The sequence below is a fragment of the Stegodyphus dumicola genome, chromosome 4 (genome assembly GCF_044657685.1).
Source record: "Stegodyphus dumicola isolate Sdum_Otavi_A_Nest chromosome 4, ASM4465768v1".
NCBI lineage: Eukaryota > Metazoa > Arthropoda > Arachnida > Araneae > Eresidae > Stegodyphus > Stegodyphus dumicola.
This window is the reverse complement of record NC_140771.1, coordinates 141,276,812-141,297,281: the sequence shown is the minus strand read 5'-3', so window position 1 is coordinate 141,297,281 and position 20,470 is coordinate 141,276,812. Positions and strand designations below refer to the sequence as shown.

At 34.5% G+C, this 20,470-nt stretch overlaps 1 protein-coding gene across 2 annotated transcripts in view; it reads right to left on the bottom strand.

Annotated features, from left to right (window-relative positions):
* The window catches only part of LOC118197673 (uncharacterized), an 81,623-nt gene extending 62,308 nt beyond the window's left edge, over positions 1–19,315 (bottom strand). The window contains exon 1 of one of the 2 annotated variants that reach the window (XM_085815560.1): positions 19,190–19,315. The gene's annotated coding sequence lies outside the window, so the exon portion shown is untranslated. The remainder of the gene's footprint in view (positions 1–19,189) is intronic. The other variant, XM_085815561.1, reaches the window with a different exon arrangement.
* Positions 19,316–20,470: the final 1,155 nt, after the last annotated feature.

The following is a 20,470-nucleotide window of genomic DNA, read 5'->3' as shown; positions in this document are numbered from 1 at the left end:
TAGGACGTTAATCAGCTGAGATATTAATAAAAACTGTGAAAACGCTAATTTTCGGGCTCATTTTTCCGATTGCAACAGTTTCTTGAATCGCCGCAGATACAAATCAAGGTTATATTCTAAAGTTGAATAAAGCACGCGATTGCATGTTACCTAACTGTATTTTAAAAATATTTCGTTAATGTAGGCATTTTAAATAAACAGCTACTTTTCACAATTTTTTTTAAATTTCAGGTTAGGATGATTGTCACGTTAATTCTTTTATTGATATTGAATAAAAGTTATTATATTACATTAAATTTAAATGATGACGTTCTTGAAGTTGTACAACTTTAATCAGCTGGGATATTAATTAAAAAATCTGAAAAAGCTATTTTTTAAAAATATGTTGTTATTTTTTTAATAATAAATTTGATTTTTTGGAATAATATATTTTTTTTATGTTATTAGATACGTGCACTTAATTTAGATATTATCTTTTAATGCAAATGATATTTTAAATAAGTTCGCACCAATAAAAATTAAATTCACACTTTTTTTTTTTTTTTTTAGATTAAAGATTTTTCTTTGCTCCTTTGAGATGGTATACGGTAACTTTCGAATCCCGGTGAGCAGGCAGGCTACACTCATGTTTTTTGTGATTTTACGCATATCTGTTGTGTATGCAGTGTCTTCTGGATGCATAAATGAATAAAGCTGAACTCTGGTAGTTCGGTCCTAATTTCGAATCCCGGCGAACGGGCTGGGTCCATGGGTGTTTGCGTGATTTTACGCATGTGCCTCGTGTACGCAGCATCTTCTGGATGCATAAGTGAATAAAGCGGCCGAAATTCGCTCAAAACCTCTGATTACTGGTAGTTCGGTCCAACTTTCGAATCCAAGCGACCGTGTTGGCTCAATGTGTGTTTTCGGGATTTTTCGCATGTGTAACGTGTATGCGGTATCTTCTGCATGCATACTTGAATAAAGCGGGAGCAGCCCGCGCAAAACTACAGAACACTGGTAGTTCGGTCCAACTTTCGAATTCCGGGGTACTGTACATAAAATTTGGTCGCATACGTGAATACAGCTCGCGGATACCGGGTAAAACCGCTGAACACTGGTAGTTCGGTCAAACATTCGAATCTCTGCGAGCGGGCTGGCTGCATGGGTGTTTTCCTGATTTTCCGCATGTGTATAGTGTATAAAGTGATTTCTGGATGCATATGTGATAAAAGTGGGCGCAGCCTGCTCAAAACCTCTTAACGCTGGTAGTTCGATCCAACTTTCAGTGTCGGCGAACGAGCTGGCTCCCCGGGTGTTTTCTTGCTTTAACTCATGTGTATCGTTTATGCAGTATCCTCTCCATGCTTATGTCCTCATTCCCCCAAAATAGGATGCCATTTTGTCTCACAAAGCCTTTACTTACAACACAGAGGAAAATGGAGGTGAAGATAAAAAAGTAATATGAAGGTGTTTTCCTTTATCTTCACATGGATGGATCCTAATATCCTAAGTATGAATGAGTATAGAGGTAGTATATCTCTATATACACAAGCAGACATTTCTTTGAACAAATTTCCCTCAAAGATATGTCACCTTACAGCATTCTGTCTACACAGAGAGATTTTGCATCCAAGTTGCTCTGAACTACTAAGCCAATCAGAGCAGCCAAAGCCCTCCATCGATCTCACAATAATTTGGAAAATTTTCAATGCCTTTCATATTTCAGGACTTAGGTTCTGAATAGTTAAGTATAGAGAGAAAGGTACCCCTTGTATTATCGCACAGTTGTTGATTCATTTATGGTAGCCTGAGTAGTGGAATGTTATGGAAACCTATTATGATGTAATTGGCTGCATGCATACTTGAATAAAGCGGGAGCAGCCCGCGCAAAACTACAGAACACTGGTAGTTCGGTCCAACTTTCGAATTCCGGGGTACTGTACATAAAATTTGGTCGCATACGTGAATACAGCGCGCGGATACCGGGTAAAACCGCTGAACACTGGTAGTTCGGTCAAACATTCGAATCTCTGCGAGCGGGCTGGCTGCATGGGTGTTTTCCTGATTTTCCGCATGTGTATAGTGTATAAAGTGATTTCTGGATGCATATGTGATAAAAGTGGGCGCAGCCTGCTCAAAACCTCTTAACGCTGGTAGTTCGATCCAACTTTCGGTGTCGGCGAACGAGCTGGCTCCCCGGGTGTTTTCTTGCTTTAACTCATGTGTATCGTTTATGCAGTATCCTCTCCATGCTTATGTGTATAAAGCGGGCGCAGCCCGCTCCACAAAATCGCTGAACACTGGTATTTCGGTCCTACTTTCGAATTCCGGGGTACTGTATATAAAATTTGGATGCATACGTGAATACAGCGCGCGGATACCGGGTAAAACCGCTGAACACTGGTAGTTCGCTCAAACTTTCGAATCTCGGCGAGCGGGCTGGCTGCATGGGTGTTTTCGTGATTGTTCGCATGTGTATCGTTTATAAAGTATCTCATGGATGCATACGTGAATAAAGCGGGCACAGAATACTGGTAATGCGGTTCTGGTAATGCGGTAATTTCGAATCCCGACGAACTGGCTGGCTCCATGGGTGTTTTCGTGATTTTACGCATGTGTATAGTGTATGGAGTATCTTCTGGGTGTATATGTGAATAAAGCGGGCAGAGCCCGCGCAAAGCCACATAACACTGGTAATTCGGTCCAACTTTCGAATACCGGCGAACAGGCAGGCTCCATGTTTGTTTTCGTGATTTTACGCATGTGTATCGTTTATGCACCATCTTCAGCATGCATACGTGAATAAAGCGGGCACAGCACGCGCAAAATCGCCGAAAAATTGTATTTCTTTCCAACTTTCGAATCGGCAGCGGGCTGGCTGGAGGGGTGTTTTCGTGATTTTACGCATGTGTACGGTGTACGCAGTATCTTTTGCATGCACACGTGAACACTGTTTTGGCGGGCTCCCGCCCAAAAGCGCTGAACACTGGTATTTCGGTCCAAATTTCGAATACCCGCGAAAGGGCTGGAAGCATGGGAGTTTTCGTGATTTTCCGCATATGTATAGTGTATGCGGTAACTTCTGGATGCATAGGTGAAAAAAGGGGGGAAGACCGCGGAATGCCGCTAAAAAATGGTAGTTCGGTTCAACTTTTCAATACCGGCCAAATTTAACATAGGATATCTTTTAAAAACGAACAATGATAAGCGGGCTTCAGCCCGCTCAGCTGGCGGGCTTGCCCGCTAGTCTATACCTATTAAAATCTGTGTGCCTCTGTCTGTTTGTGTGTTTGTAACATCATCTCCTCGGGAACGGCTGGATGTAGAGCTTAGCGGAAGGTACCGTTGGATTCAGAATGCCCGTGGCTCGCCGGATTGACCATCGGCATCTTCGTGCGACTTTAATTAGCCGAGATATTAATTAAAAACTGATTTTCTCCCTACATTTCCCTACGTTTTGCACTTTCTTTCACGGGTTTCCCCTATTTTAGGGATTTGGCCGAGTGCCAAATTCGTTTTTCTCGAATATCTGCGGAACGGCTCCGAGTTGCGATTCGAAACGCATATCCCCGTATTCGAAAAAAATCAACGAATCCATCGATACCGGTCCCATCTTCGTACGACAATAATCGGCGGAGTTATTAATTAAAAACTGCGAAAACGTTATTTCATTTTTCGGAGTGGCAACCGTCTCGGAATTAGCTGAGATAAAATTGCTTTTTCGAAAGCGCCGGGGGGATGACAATTGCTTCCGCTCGAGATTTGTCCTGGCGAAAGGTCACGTGTCAATTTCTTTTTTCTTAAATATCTATGGAACGGCGCTGAGTTGGAATTCGAGGCAGGTGTCTGCGGATTCCAAAAAATTCTACGAATCCAATGATACCATTCTCATCTTCGTAGGACGTTAATCAGCTGAGATATTAATTAAAAACTGTGAAAACGCTAATTTTCGGGCTCATTTTTCCGATTGCAACAGTTTCTTGAATCGCCGCAGATACAAATCAAGGTTATATTCTAAAGTTGAATAAAGCACGCGATTGCATGTTACCTAACTGTATTTTAAAAATATTTCGTTAATGTAGGCATTTTAAATAAACAGCTGCTTTTCACAATTTTTTTTTTAATTTCAGGTTAGGATGATTGTCACGTTAATTCTTTTATTGATATTGAATAAAAGTTATTATATTACATTAAATTTAAATGATGACGTTCTTGAAGTTGTACAACTTTAATCAGCTGGGATATTAATTAAAAAATCTGAAAAAGCTATTTTTTAAAAATATGTTGTTATTTTTTTAATAATAAATTTGATTTTTTGGAATAATATATTTTTTTTATGTTATTAGATACGTGCACTTAATTTAGATATTATCTTTTAATGCAAATGATATTTTAAATAAGTTCGCACCAATAAAAATTAAATTCACACTTTTTTTTTTTTTTTTTAGATTAAAGATTTTTCTTTGCTCCTTTGAGATGGTATACGGTAACTTTCGAATCCCGGTGAGCAGGCAGGCTACACTCATGTTTTTTGTGATTTTACGCATATCTGTTGTGTATGCAGTGTCTTCTGGATGCATAAATGAATAAAGCTGAACTCTGGTAGTTCGGTCCTAATTTCGAATCCCGGCGAACGGGCTGGGTCCATGGGTGTTTGCGTGATTTTACGCATGTGCCTCGTGTACGCAGCATCTTCTGGATGCATAAGTGAATAAAGCGGCCGAAATTCGCTCAAAACCTCTGATTACTGGTAGTTCGGTCCAACTTTCGAATCCAAGCGACCGTGTTGGCTCAATGTGTGTTTTCGGGATTTTTCGCATGTGTAACGTGTATGCGGTATCTTCTGCATGCATACTTGAATAAAGCGGGAGCAGCCCGCGCAAAACTACAGAACACTGGTAGTTCGGTCCAACTTTCGAATTCCGGGGTACTGTACATAAAATTTGGTCGCATACGTGAATACAGCGCGCGGATACCGGGTAAAACCGCTGAACACTGGTAGTTCGGTCAAACATTCGAATCTCTGCGAGCGGGCTGGCTGCATGGGTGTTTTCCTGATTTTCCGCATGTGTATAGTGTATAAAGTGATTTCTGGATGCATATGTGATAAAAGTGGGCGCAGCCTGCTCAAAACCTCTTAACGCTGGTAGTTCGATCCAACTTTCAGTGTCGGCGAACGAGCTGGCTCCCCGGGTGTTTTCTTGCTTTAACTCATGTGTATCGTTTATGCAGTATCCTCTCCATGCTTATGTCCTCATTCCCCCAAAATAGGATGCCATTTTGTCTCACAAAGCCTTTACTTACAACACAGAGGAAAATGGAGGTGAAGATAAAAAAGTAATATGAAGGTGTTTTCCTTTATCTTCACATGGATGGATCCTAATATCCTAAGTATGAATGAGTATAGAGGTAGTATATCTCTATATACACAAGCAGACATTTCTTTGAACAAATTTCCCTCAAAGATATGTCACCTTACAGCATTCTGTCTACACAGAGAGATTTTGCATCCAAGTTGCTCTGAACTACTAAGCCAATCAGAGCAGCCAAAGCCCTCCATCGATCTCACAATAATTTGGAAAATTTTCAATGCCTTTCATATTTCAGGACTTAGGTTCTGAATAGTTAAGTATAGAGAGAAAGGTACCCCTTGTATTATCGCACAGTTGTTGATTCATTTATGGTAGCCTGAGTAGTGGAATGTTATGGAAACCTATTATGATGTAATTGGCTGCATGATTGCAGTAAATTCGTAAGGGCTTGTGTGTGTGTTGGTTAGGAAGTAATAGGGGGACCGGAAAGTAATGTCGTTTCTGCGCATGTCAACAACAACATGCTAAGGGCAGAAGTGGAAGCAAATCCATGTCAAACACTCTTAAGCAACCTTGGTCGACCATCCAAGAACATTTAAAGCAGAATGGAAAAATAAGCAAAGCATGCGTTTCAGTCCCCCCATAATCTGTCCGAAAAGAACAAAGCCAAACTATCTACCACATGCAACATATTGCTTCAACGGCACCATACAGAACCATTTTTTGATCGTTTGATTAATGGAGACAAAAATATAAGTCCTATATGATAATCCAAAACTCAAAAGGCAGTTTTAATAGGGGTTACAAAGGGTTTACACATCTCGAAAAGCGCTTCTGGGTGTTTGATGGAGTTTTCGCGGATTGTTAATTTTGAATTGCTGAAACCTGGAAAAAATGATTATTGTGAACAGTATTGTGAACAATTGGATCTAGTGAACCAATCTTTGTGAACAATTGGATTATTATTGTGAACAATTGGATTGTGAACAATTGGATCTAGTGAACCAATCTTTAATCGAAAAATATCTGGCGATTGTCAACAGAAAAGGCATCATTCTGCAACACGACAAAGCAAGACCGCACTGTGCAAGACGAACACTGGAAAAATATAATTAATCGGGGTGGGAGGTACTGCCTCACCCACCATATTTGCCCGATATCGCACTCTCGGATTTCCATTTATTCCGATCCCTACAACATTTTCTTAGTGAGAAAAAAATTTGAAAATTTGGATGATGTCCAAAATGCCATCTCGAGATATTTTACTCAAAAACCAATTGATTTTTATCGGTCTGGGATTGAAATCGGCATACTAGATGGCAAAAGGTTGCTGATAATGAGGGTGATTATATCATTGATTAAAAATAAAAAGTTGTTACAAATTTATTCATTTGAATTTAATGCAAGAAAGCAATATTACTTTCCAATCCCCCTATTATATTCCTTGTTTTGTGGTTTTGGACGGTTACAATGGCTAAATGTGGTATGATTAATTTGAAGTTTCTGTATGATTTGGAAAGAAAGGGGAAAAGAGCATTACTTGACTGGTGTGTACATGAAGGTTTACTTAGCTGCCATTACTAAGTGTCCTGTTTGTAGAAAGGAAATGCGTATGGTCGGACGATAAATGGCACTACTGAGGATATTTTTCACTCTTATTTTGTGAATTTATGTGGTGATGCCAGCATACAGATTCTAGTTCAGATAATTTTAGGAAGTTTTTGGATGATGTTAAAGAATTTTGTTTGACTGAAGACATGTTAATTTGTAAATAAGTTAAGTGGATATTTCCTTTGTGTAGTGCAAAGATGAATTTCCTTTTTTATGTTATTTCATTGTTTGATTTAAAATGGAGTTTATTGAAATTATATATATTTTTTGTTGGCTGTTCCTTTGACTTTTTAAGTAAATATAGTTCGATGTTTACAAAGCCAAGGAAGTGCGCAATGCCTAGTTTGTGCAATTTTCTGATTTTTTTAAAATGAAAATAGATCATTGTGTACATGGATACTGAGTTTGTGCAATTCATTGTCTTGTTATTTTGGCTTTGTGTAACGGCAATTTTTGATGCAAAAATCACCGCTACACACGCCAAAATAACAAGTCAAAGAATTGCACAAACTCAGTATGCATGTACCACCAAAAATCGCCATTTTCACCAAGGGGTACCCATAAATATATTTTTACCCAGGGCTTAATTTTTTAAATAAGTTATAATAATAATAGTAATAATAAACAGCAAGCTTAATAGTAAAGAAAGTAACAGCAATTAAAAATGCCAATAAAAATGCAGAATATGAAAATAATAATACAAAATTAAAAAAAGAAAAATCAATGACATGGTTAAATGAAACCACTTAATTGTGAAATTCTTTTTATTTACATAAAAGAAGAAAATAAATTGATTACTTCATATATAGTTTAAAATGGAACACACACTGCTGATAATTAGTTTCATAATAAAGCATCATTTTAAATACATAAAAAAGAAAAAACAAATTTTATCACTTTATAAATAATATTAAAATCTAATTATTATATTTACAAAATTAATATAAAATTATTATATAAATAAGTAATTAAAATAGCATAAAACTACCATATGTTACACGTAAAAATTTTAATAACTTTTATATCAACAGAACACTCTGTCAAATACATAATAACAGAAACAATAAAGCATTTATTTTTAGTAGAAAAATCAGAAAATAGCTCAGATGGATTCAGACTCACAATCTGCTGGTTCATGGAAAATTTTAAGCATTTTGGTAAATGCGCCACGCAATTGAGCACAAAAATTGAAAAATCATTAACAATAGGAAATCAGAAATATAATCAAATGCAAACAGGCAATAAATTAAGCTTTTCTTGTTTGTCAAACTTCTCAGAATATAAAAAATATAGTAATCTTAAACAGGAAAAAATATTCTAGTAGATTTATTTAATGCTAACGCACAAGGAAAAAACATCGTTAATTAGCTTGAAACAGCAGATCAGTACTAAGGTGAAAAATATTCTATTTATAAAGAAATCAACCAGAAATTATGATTCAAAAAATGTACTGCATCATAAATTAAAAACTCTAAATGATTTATGCCACATGTTATTCATATCACTAAACACTGAGAATACCAACATTGCTTTTCAGGCATGTGGTTTCTATATGCAGTTTCACTGGCTGTCATCAAATATGTCTCCGGCAACAAAGTAGTTTGTCATGTGCAATTATCATGACTCAGTGCAGGTACAGTAGACAATAAAGTTAATCCTCAAACTGTTAGAAGAATCAATGGGTGATAAGGAAAGAAATTTTTCAGCAAAAAAATTTTTAAAAAAAGGGGGGGAAATATGTTTAGCTTTTGCAAAATCCATGTTAAGCAAGGAAGATTGATTAAATTTAGATTTAAATAATGTTACATTTGCAGACGAGTCAAAATGCTATATATCTGGCTGCAATGGACGAACTATTAAGTAGAGAAAGGCGAATAAAAAATTGAATCTGAAACTTTCTGTCTACCGTTAAAAATGTAGTGAAGGGATAATGATCAAAATCGTAAAAACAACCTTGTATTTAGCGTAAGTATAATGAAACACTCAATCGATTTTGAGGGCAGCTAAAGGTCCCCCCCCCTCATCAGGAGAAAGAAATACCTAGAAAGAAGAAAATAAAGGAGAAGGAGTCTCAGAAAACGTGGTCTTTATCAGCACTGCACGTGGTTATAACTGAATTTTTAATCAGAGTTGCACTGGCCGCCTACTTTTACTGAGCCAGGCTATCTGATCAAGCATAAAGGACAAGAAAAATTAGCGAAGTTAAAATAGAGAGCGAGGGGCAAATGCACCTTCACGCTCAAAATTTGGACTTCAAATAATGGAAAGCAACCACTGAACGGATTTTGATACCCTCTGGTAGTACCAAACGCGAGGAGATAACGCCATCTATTGGCAAAAAAAACTGAATTAAGATAGTAGAATTTTAAAGGAATTAGGAAGGACTGGATTGGACTTCAAATCATTGACTAAACCTGCTAAATATTTGTGAATGTGAAAAGCCTCAAGAAAATCCAATTCACCTATGGAAGAAGCCTTTTGGATAATTTTTGCAGATCCAAAGTCAAAATTATGGTTAAATGTCCAACTATGATACGTTATTGAAGACTTGTTAATTTCGCCTTTTCTGACATAAGATTCATGTTCCTTGATACGAAACTTCAACGCTCTTTTTGTTTGGCCGATATACCTTAAACCACACTGACACGATATACTATAAATTCCCCAAGAATTCAAGACACAAACGCCATCTTTTAGAATCGAAGGGTGAATTTTATTACAAGGGGAGAAACCGACTTGAAAATTGAATTTCTGGAGAATCTGTGCAATTTTATAGCTAACAGAAGGATAAAATGGAATCACGACAAGGTCATTAATATTATTTCTAACAGTGGAATGTCTTCTTTGATGGGAATCTGAAAATTTTTTAACGGCTTTATCAATAATCACGGGAGAAAATCCACGGTCAATCGCAACTGCTCTCAAATATTTAAGTTCATTGATAAGCAAAGATTCAGAGGAACAAACTTTAAGCGCGCGGAATACATAATAGTAAAAAGAAGCCATTTTTTGCTTAACAGGGTGGCATGACTTGGCATGGGGTGGTAAACAAACTGCAAAGGGTTTACGGTACACAGTGGTGCTAAAATCAGTTTCATTGCGGATTATAAGAATATCAAGGAAGGGGAGGGAATTGTTGGATTCAATTTCAAGAGTGAATTGGATGGTTGGATCAATTGAATTCATAATAGATAAAATCTCGGATAAATTCTCTTTTATAACCGTCAAAAAGTGCGAAAGTGTCGTCAACATACCGAATCCAAAGACGAAAAGATAGTTTATCAAATAATTTCATCTCAAAATAGTACATATAAATGTCAGCAAGTACCGGACTGAGAGGATTACCCATAGCCAATCCTTCAACTTGACGAAAATATGCATTTTGGAAAACAAAGTGGGTTTGACTCAGAGAAACTTTAGTAAGCGAAACCAACTCATTAATTTCAGTATGTGTGAAGTGAAATTCTCGAAGCCTAGTTTCAAGACAATTTAGTGCTCCTTCAACCGGAACATTAGTAAACAGTGATTTGACATCAAATGAAACCATAATGGAACGAAGTGAAGAAATACTTTAAAGTTTATCAATGACTTCAACAGAATTTTTTACAGTGTGAATATTGTTAGCAAGTAGAGGAGAAAATCTGGGAACTAAATATTTGGCCAAAGGATATGAAGCAGTACCTATGTTGGAAACAATTGGTCGAAAAGGAATACCGGTTTTGTGGACTTTCGGAAGAGCATAAAGCCTAGCGCAATTAGTAATATGTGGAATAAGTGATTTCTTCAACTGAGTTGGCAGAATGTGGGCAGATTTAATAGCATTTTTAACTTTAGTGAGGTCTGAAGTTGAAGGATCTTTAGGGATCGAGCAGTATGGGCCTTCATTTATCAGTTTAGAGACTCCAGTAATATATGTGTGTTTGTCCATAACAACGATCTGTCCGCCCTTATCATCTTAAGAGATAATGATATTAGTATCAGACTGAATTTCATGCAAGATCTCATTTTCCTTTTTGCTAAGATTTGAACCCAAAGATTTGTTGTTAAAATTAACGTTATGAGTAATTAGGTGGCGGATTGCATCCTTCTGCGTTTCCGAAATTTTGGAGAATTTAAAGGCTTTCTCTATAGGGGTGATGATTTGAGGAATTGAAGGTTTAGATGTCTTTGAAAAGTTGAAATTATATTTTAATACTTTTAACTGATCCTCCGAAAGATTCCTATTGGAGATATTAACGATGGGGTTAACGTTTACAGTGGGAAGATCAGCTAGATAGGTGGGACTATCCGACTGGTGTGCGAGTTTAAGGAATTTAGAAATAAGCACATTTTAATGCCGTTGACAAACGGTATCGGTTCTAAACCAAGATGTATGTTCAAATGAGGAAAAATTTTCAGTTGAATTAGCAATTTTTAAATGGAGGTAATATAATTCAAATTCAATTTTAGATAAACGTTTGCGCGTGTCCCTTATAATATGACGAAGAAGTGCCAATTTGAATTTATGCAAAATTTTTGAAACGTGAACGGAAGCTTTAAGGCTATATTTCACATGTATAAATTTGGGAATGATATTTTGATGTTTGCATTTAAGTAGAAACTGAAGATGATTCAAGAATTTCGTACGCTTAAGGCGTAACTTACAAAATCGATTCCTGTCAGTGGACATATTGTGAAAAGGGTACAAGCAAGAAACAAGTGAACAAAAGAAATATAATTCCGAAAGTCCAAACAAGTAATTACTTATAACATGAAAAAACACCAATAAATAATGAAGATAATTTTCATCAACATATGACAAAAACATTCCAAAAGCAGAGAAACATCCAATACTGAAAACCAATAGCCACGTGGAAAGAAGCAACGAAAGTCCAAATTGTGCACGTGGTAAACCGATAAAAAGTAGAATTTCCTCGAAAATGCCGGTTGACAGCATAAACCAAATCCGAAAAACTAATAGCCACGTGGAAAGAAGTAAATAAAATGGTGCACGTGGTAAAACAATAAAAAGTAAAAAATAATAAATGAAGGGATAATGGTTTGGGATTGATGTTTGCATTTAAGTAGAAACTGAAGATGATTCAAGAATTTCGTACGCTTAAGGCGTAACTTACAAAATCGGTTCTTGTCAGTGGACATATTGTGAAAAGGGTACAAGCAAGAAACAAGTGAACAAAAGAAATATAATTCCGAAAGTCCAAACAAGTAATTACTTATAACATGAAAAAACACCAATAAATAATGAAGACAATTTTCATCAACATATGACAAAAACATTCCAAAAAGAGAGAAACATCCAATACTGAAAACCAATAGCCACGTGGAAAGAAGCAACGAAAGTCAAAATCGTGCACGTGGTAAACCGATAAAAAGTAGAATTTCCTCAAAAATGCCGGTTGATAGCATAAACCAAATCCAAAAAACTAATAGCCATGTGGAAGGAAGTAAATAAAATGGTGCATGTGGTAAAACAATAAACAGTAAAAAATAATAAATGAAGGGATAATGGTTTGGGATTGATGTTTGCATTTAAGTAGAAACTGAAGATGATTCAAGAATTTCGTACGCTTAAGGCGTAACTTACAAAATCGGTTCTTGTCAGTGGACATATTGTGAAAAGGGTACAAGCAAGAAACAAGTGAACAAAAGAAATATAATTCCGAAAGTCCAAACAAGTAATTACTTATAACATGAAAAAACACCAATAAATAATGAAGACAATTTTCATCAACATATGACAAAAACATTCCAAAAAGAGAGAAACATCCAATACTGAAAACCAATAGCCACGTGGAAAGAAGCAACGAAAGTCAAAATCGTGCACGTGGTAAACCGATAAAAAGTAGAATTTCCTCAAAAATGCCGGTTGATAGCATAAACCAAATCCAAAAAACTAATAGCCATGTGGAAAGAAGTAAATAAAATGGTGCATGTGGTAAAACAATAAACAGTAAAAAATAATAAATGAAGGGATAATGGTTTGGGATTGTTTTGCTGCCTCTATGAGAGAAATTATAGTTTTTATAGAAAGTAATACGGATTAATATAAATATTCGTAATACAAACCTGAAAGCTTAGAATGCAAAATATATTCAAGTTCTATCAGGATAATGATCCTAAAGATAAAGCCTTAAAAGCTCACTAGTGGTTATTATACAACTGTCTTGAAGTTGTAAAAACTTCTCCAGACTTAAATAATATTCAACACATAAGGCATGACTTTGACAAAGAACAGGGAAACATGACATTTCTTCCAAAACTATACTAAAAGCAATTAATATGAAGGAAGAGTACAAAGCAGAACATTCTCAAGTGAAAAAATTAGTTGATCCATACTAAAATGCATGAATAATGTACTCTTCGCTAAAGGATATTCAACAAAATATTATTTAATGTCCCATTATTATCATATTTTTATTAAATATAAACAGGGCCAGTACTAGGCATTTTGCTGCCCAGTGCAAATTAAGAAACTGCAAAACTGTGCCACCAGTTTCCTTTCCGAAAATTTTGTCACTCCTGAATTCTGCCACCCCAGTGCAGTTCCACCAGCTGCACACACTTTGACACTGGCTTTAAATATAAACTGCTTATTCAAAGTGTCCAAATAATTAAGCAAATTCATTTTTAGAACAGTTTGAATATATTTTTGTAACCAAAAAGATTTTGAATAACTTTTTTTTCAAAACAAGCAGGTTTTAAAAAAGGTGATTGATAATATACAGTGGGTAAAAAAAAGTATTGGCAATTACGTATAATTGATCAATCTAGCTAACAAAGGGAATGCTTGACAATTTTAGATGGATGTAATGAACACAGGAGGCAATAAAGACACAAACCTGATGGAACTTTCGTTTCAATATGCTTTTTACACAAAATATACGACAAAAACGTAAATGTGCATGTAAAAAAAAAATATTGGCAAGATCGTACAAAATGTGGAAACAAAATTTGTATTCATACCTTTTGCATTTATAACAGCTTGCAATGTATTTCTCATAGAGAAAACGGTTAATCTTTGGATTATGGTAACTTGGCAATAATTTGGCGACCAACCCTGCTACAGCAACCTGCTAGTTTTTATTTGGACACCTTTTTTTTTTTTTTTTTTTTTTACTCAACATTTTTTTCCAACAATCTGGTAGCTGAATTACGCTTATGCTAGAACTTTTATGGAACAAAAGTGCTTAATCATGATGAAAATTAGGTGCGAAATTGGGAGAAAGTGCAGAATCGCAAACTGCTTGCCGCGTTTTTAAGAATTGCACATACACGGTATCCATGTACACGTCGACCTATTTTCACTTAAAAAAACATCCCAGAATTGCACAAAAATGGCATTGCGCACACTTTTGACTTTATCCATGTACACTGCTAAAGTCCCAGCTAGTAACCTTTATTGCCTTACTAAAATGTCGCCAAACTACCTGTTACCATATTCCAAAGATTAGCCGAGAAAAGTCCTGTTGGGAATTTTGGGCTAATCTTTGGAATATGGTAACTGGTAGTTTGGCAACATTTTGGTGGCGATAAAGGTTACTACCTAGGACTTTGGAAATAATGTGAGAAGTATTCAGTTCCAATTATGCATTATTTTGTGTGAGGGGAGATCATGAGATATGTCATGTGACATAAATGGACGAATCACTGTTCTTTAATCGGAAAAGGGGGTAATTTTGTAAAAATATCTGCTGTACTTTATAGCATTAGTTTCATTTTATGTTCTGTGAAACAGTGTTGTTTAATATTTGGATCTCATGGCCCTATATAAAGTAAATCTGAAATTTTTATTGTGTTTATGTGTAATTGAAAAGAATTGCTTAATTGCTGATAAGTATGAATGTCCAACATGTGGAAATGAAATGAGATTGTGTGAAGGGAAGGATATTACAGATAAGTTTGAATGGCAGTGCAAGAAATCTGGTGAAAATGGACATTTTGTGATCCGCCATGCACTCAAGATTCTGTAGAAGATTAGGTAAGTTAGTATTTTTAATTATTTGAGGATATTATTTTTATGCATTGTTCTAAATGTAAGGAGTAAATAAATTAATATGGTATTATTGGAAAATTGTTATTAGCAATGATTTAGTTTAAAGTAATTAGGATTGTAAGCTAATTTTTATTAATTTAATGTATATGCTTATTTATATTTTAAGTAGTGTTTTTTAATTTAATGATCGTGATTTTGAGAGTTATATGTTTGTAGTATTTTGGAATACGTTTGAATAGAAGTAAATGTGCATGGAAAGAATTTAAGTATTTGGAACCATTTTTAATGTTTGTGTTATAAATTGGCAGGTGAGGTTTATAATAGATAATTTAGAGGGAAAAGTTTTTGGATATTTTATTTATTTTATACGTGCAAATGTTTATCCTTGGAAAGGGTATATACTTTTTAGCAATCAGGTAATTTCATATATGTCCTTTTTACCGAATTTAAAGATTCACAAAATTTTCATGCATTTTCGTGAAATTTTTCTAATTTATGAGAAAAAAGCAGTGTACATGGATATAGTGAAGAGTGTGCACAATGCCATTTTTGTGCAATTCTGGGATGTTTTTTTTAAGTAAAAATAAGTCGATGTGTACATGGTTTAATTATATTTTAATTAAATGATAGTTATTTTGTGAATTATATGTTTGTAGCAATTTGGTGTACGTTTGAGTGGAAGTAAACGTGCATGGAAATAATTTTAATATTTGACACTAAGTATTTGTAACCATTTTTAATGTTTTGTTATGAATTCGTTGGTGACATTTATTATAGATAATTTAGAGGTAAAAGTTTTTGGATATTTTATTTATATTATACGTGGAAATGTTTATCCTTGGATAGGGTATGTACTTTTTCGCAATCAGGTAATTTCATACATGTGCTTTTTACCAAGTTTAAAGATTCACAAAATTTTCCTGCATTTTCGTGCAAATTTTTGTAATTTATGAGAAAATAGCAGTGTAGATGGATAAAGTCAAGAGTGTGCGCAATGCCATTTTTGTGCAATTCTGGGATTTTTTTTTAAGTAAAAATAAGTCGAATATAAATGGTTACTGTGTATGTGCGATTTTGAAAAACACGGCAAGGAGTTTGCGATTCTGCACTTTTTCCCAATTTTGCAGTTAATATTTGTCATGATTAAGCAGTTTTGTTCCATAAAATTTCTGGCATAAGTGTAATTCGGCTAGCAGATTGTTGGAAAAAGTGTTGAGTAAATAAAAAGAAAAGAAACATGTCTTTACTTCGTGAAGACAAAATGGCGGCGAGAAAAAAAAAAAATAGAGGGTTGCTGTAGCAGAGTTGGTCGCCAAAAAATCGCCAAGTTATCATAATCCAATGATTAACCGAATTTTGTGCCATTCTTGCAGGAGTATACACTTAAGTTCATCTTTAAACACAATTTTATGTTTCCTGACTTCCAAGTCAAATTTGTGCCATAAATTTTCAATTGAATTTATGCCGATTGTCTTTAACTGGCAAGGAGCATTATAGAATAACTCTTGCCAGGTGGTGAAGTGCCAATCATGTATCCTTAGGATCATTGTCCTGCTGAAACACAAATAATATTCCTAAGCCAAGCTTTTGGGCACTGAATCTCATGTTATGGGACAATATGTCAATGTACGTATGTGCTGTCATAATACCATCAATGAAGCACAGGTTACCAACTCCATTTGGGGGGGGGGGCTGTCCCAAACTATAAGGCTCTCTCCAACATGTCGGTGTTAAATGTTGGTTTTCCAGTTCGGTGTTAGGCTTTCACCAAACATATTGTTGTCCATCACTTTCGAAAATGGGTTAAACTTTGATTCGTCGGACAAAATAACCATGTTCCAAAATTTGTCTGATAAATTAATTCCAGATTTTCCAAAATCCAATCTTTTCTCCTGTTTATTTCCAATCATTGTCCTGTTGTTTCTTTCTTGCTACCCTTCCATAATAACTTCCACTATGTCGTACATTCCGTATAGTCTGTACACTAAAAGTTTTATACGAAGTATTAGTAACATCTTTGGTTAACTCGGGTGCACTTATTTTAGGGCTTTTCTTAACCTCTTTAATAATGCCACGTTTTATCTTGCAGAAAATATTCGAGGCCGTGCACTTTCAACCTTACTTTGCATCGATCCCGTCTTTTTGAACTTTTTTACAACACTTCTAACAGTAAATAAACTTATGTTCAATTGTAAATCCTAGAGCACAATAAATTAAACCCTCATTTTTTAGCTTAATAATCATGTTTTTAGCATTAACATCCAACTCCTTCGAAGACAGTTTATCACAGTATTAGCAACATAACGTTTTAAACATTTTGGAGTAGCTCTGCAGACTTTATATTAACAGCGTTTCTCAGTCTAAAGCCATGACCTCAACATAATAAAATTTACTTAGCAGTTAGAACTTTGCTAATACTTTTTTAACATAAAAATTTACGTTTCTGTTGTATATTTTGTGTAAAAGGCATATTAAATTGAAAGTTTCATTAGATTTGTGTGTTTATTACCTCCTGCGTTTGTTATGACCAGCTAAAATTGTCAAGCATTTCCTTTGTTAAGAAATATAATCAATTATAAGCTATTGCCAATACCTTTTTTACCCAGTGTATGTGAAAGAAAAATAAAAGTAATTTTGCTTATATTTAGTAATTGGTATTTTCAAATTAAATTGTAAAAAACAAGTCTCTGTGTCAAAATAAATGTGAGCCACTGTATAGTCTTGGCTACAATGCTATAATTGGGTAAAGCCCACTTATTTGTTTGGCGCTTGTTACAAGAGTAAGAATTGGATTTTTGTCAATTTTCATTGACTTTTTAAGTGAAAATAGGTCGATGTATACATGGATACCGAGCATGTTCAATTCTTAAAAACGCGCCAAGCAGTAGGTTATTCTGCACTTTCCCCAAATAGAATGTGAAAACACATTTACAAATATAAAATGAAAAGCACTGCAAGACCAACTCCTCTGATATTTTAACATAAAAATGCAAAATATTATGCTTTTCTCATCTTTTACTATATAAGTACTTCCAGTAATTAATTGTCAACAAGCATTCACTCATTTTTTAATATTCAAAGATTTACAGGGGGAATGATATGAATTTTGGAAGAACATCTGAATTTTATCTAATCAAACATTCCACTTATGTGAATTAATATTTTAATTATAACTCCAGGATTTATTTGAAAATTCTTTTGCATTTCTACTATTTTGCAATACATTACAAAATAATGAAAAATATTCATTTCAATAAATTCAGGTTTACTAAAATTAACGGGATAATTTATCTGAATTTCATATACATATCAAACATAAATTTGTTCAGATAGGCAATACTACATTTTCTTTACTTTTCTTAACTGCACATTTTGTTGGTTATGACAGTGTAACAAAATTTTCACTTATTTTTAACTGTGGAAATAATTGGGTATTATTAATTGGATAATTACATTAATATTGGGATTAATTGTGGGTAATTACACTTTTTTTTTTTTTTTTCTGTCTAGTAGTAGTAAATATTAAACCTTCGTAAGAAATCCAAGTACCCAAGTACAGATTTTAAATAAAATGCAAATCCGTTTTTATACAAAATACACAAATACTTTCATTTGTTTATTCAAGTCAAAAATACGAAATGTAAAGGATTTAAAACAGCATTTTAAGGGTAACATAAAATCAATATGCTTTAGTATGTCAGCTATCTATTACGATTACGCCATTTCCTCCCTTCACTATGATTGCACAAAGGTTATGTATGAGTGTAATAATTTACGGTGTTTTTCTCATAATAATGTATAAATTAATGATGTTTCATGAAGAATCTCTGCATAAAAATACCTTAAAGCGCCATACATTTTTCTCGCAATTAGCGCCATCTATTTTCCGGACCGAGGGCTAAACATTTAGATGCGGTCACTTCCCTGAGCACTAAGAGGAGGTACGCCATATTTGCTGATAACTTGTGTTCAAAACAGAAGTGATTGAAGGTAATTTTTAGCTGAAACGGTAAAAAACACAATCATATATGAAGCTTTAGCATTATTAGGGTGATTACTTGCTGAAAACTTTTTCCCAAGTCTCAATTCGGGGTCAAAAATATATTCTCAGCAAAATGTGTTAATAATCGCAAAACGTAAATATTAGGACGCTTAGAAGTCCATTAAAGCGAATATCTATCAACATTTACTTCCCAACATAAAACTGAAAGCATATACTTCATAAAAATAAATTTATTGGTCGAATAAAACATGTAATTTATTATTTAATTATTATTAATGTAATACTTACCTAAAATTTTGACAAAACTTAACACTGGATGGCGTTAGCGATTTCTACCTCCATGAAGCAATTTTCTGCGTTACGATTCATGATATCGTTTAATCAAAGATATCGTATCGTAATTAAATTGGATGTCCTCACTTAATATCAACTAATTAATAAACAGTAAAATTTTATTATAGTAACTTTTTAAGCGCAATTCCTTTTACGATTGAAAGCTTTGAAACAATTGCACGGCTGTTTTTGAAAACTAATAACAGCGGAGGAAAGAATGCGCCTTAAGACCACAAAGTTCCTCCTTGAAGTGATAAAAAAATTGCAAATATATTTCTTTATGTCGGTTAAAATATTATTATGATTTTACTTTGATTTATTTGCACATTTTGTATATTGTTTTTAATCTATTTTGTATTATTAGACATATATATATATATATATATATATATATTGTTTGTTTATTCTTTACTGTGCATTATTTTATTAAAATTTGGTGTTTCTCTATTTGCAACATTTTTAATTCATGGGAATTTAATTTATTTTTGAATCTATTTTATTATAAAGCAACACATTCTAAGCAATTTTTTCTAGAAAGATATGTGCGCAAACTTAATATTTTTAGCAAGAGAACATACTTTTGTCATCAACTCACGCTTACAGTAGTAAAATTTTGTAAATATAAAGAATATGTCGCTTAGGTTAGTTATTATAATAAGCAAAAAACGAACTGGAATAGCACATTTTAACAACTTCTAACAGACAATACTTTGAAAATCAGAAAGCTTTTATAAAGCAAGAAACAGAGGCATCTGAAATGAAGCGCTCTGTATAATATATGATCATTCTTAATTGCAATACAAGATGTAGCCTACTTTGTTCGAGATCATAAATTAATTCTTAAGGAATCATGGTTCAACATTCTTTCAGCGCCACTCGAAATCTTTGAGAACACTTGATAGCTTACTGTTAGAAATTTTCGGATAGCATCTCATGTATTCAGCTGAATTTAGGTCTGGGCAACCATGTGACAGTAATTTCACTCCAAGGAGGCTATTCTAACCACTAGACCGTCAATCCCGGAATGGCTGCTTTTGTTAGCTGGGCGAGTTCAATTTACGCGGATAAGAGGAAGAAAAAGGGAAGTTTCCGGAATGGCTTGCATCGGAAAGAGTTTAGATCGCGGAATGACTTTTAAATGGGCACTAGAGATATGCTCGTTGGGTTATTCCTAAACCGTGGAAAGAGTTTCACTGCGTTTTTTTGAGCTCTGTGTTTTATTGAACATTTCGTTCA